Here is a 1120-nt window from a genome sequence, read left to right as displayed (position 1 = left end):
CGGCCCCCACCCCCGCCGGGGCTGCAGGAGGGTTTTCCCATTCAGGGGCTGCTCAGTAGTTCGGCCGGGAGAGCCGTGGCGTGTCTCGGCGCAGGGTTGTGCAAACCCGGTGTTGACAGTGCCCCACATTATTTTTTTCTTAATCTGCGCTATTAATAACCCTGGAGAAGTGAGAAATGGCTATGACAAAGGCCATGGCCGCAGATTCCTGTTTCCAGGCCCTTGACGCAACCCTCGCTTCCCTGGGAAGAGCCCCTGGCTGCCGGGGGTTTCTGAGCTGGTACCCAGCGCTATAAGAGCGGGACCCAGGCACAGGGAAGGGGCATAAGCCCTGGACCCTGCCTGCAGCCCCTGTGCATGGAGACGGTGCTGAGAGCCACAGGGGTTGGCCATTCCCCTCCTGTGAGTATCTGCAGACAGGGCTGCACCATCAGGGAGGGCTGGGATGGCCATGGGACAACCCAGGAGGTGTCCTGGCCTGCGAGGGCGGGATGGGCCCCGGAGAAAGGGCTGGGGATGGCGGGGAAAGCTTCCTGAGCACGTCTGCTGGGGCTGACCCACGGACAGTGCAGCACCGCTCCCAGGACGCGAGCAGAACTCTGGGGAGCAGGGATGGGGTGATGGGGGCCTGTACTCCCGTGTGTCGGCTGTGACCGGTGCTCGCTGTGTTTCTCAGCAGTGTGTCTACCCATGCAAGCCAGAGCTGACTTCACCTTCATTTCTTACCAGCAACCCCGCCATGATGGTGAGTACACGGGGTGCTTCCGAGCAGCAGAAGGGCTGTGCAGAAGGTGGAGTTATCAGACAGGAACCAGAGAAGCTCCCCTCACTGCCAGCCTGTCCCACACCAGGGTTAGTGCTGTGGGAAGCAAAGGAAGGCAAAAAGTCCTTCCCTAGGTGTCCCCAAGGTCACCGGCTGCAGTTGCTGTAATGCAGGTAGCGGTTCCCCCTCCAGGAAGGAAGGTCTGTAAGGATCCTAAAACCAGGGCTAGGAGGAGACCCGAGTTTTGCTTGTGCACATCCTGCTTACTCTGGGGTGGGCAGAGGTGAAGCCACTGAAACACTCCGACACCAGCCCCAAGAGCGGCTTGGGAACAGCAGTGGAACTAACTGGAGACAC

The sequence above is a fragment of the Egretta garzetta genome, unplaced genomic scaffold (assembly GCF_000687185.1).
Source record: "Egretta garzetta isolate BGI_Z169 unplaced genomic scaffold, ASM68718v1 scaffold34, whole genome shotgun sequence".
NCBI lineage: Eukaryota > Metazoa > Chordata > Aves > Pelecaniformes > Ardeidae > Egretta > Egretta garzetta.
The sequence above is the reverse complement of the archived record's forward strand: the minus strand, read 5'-3'. Positions refer to the sequence as shown.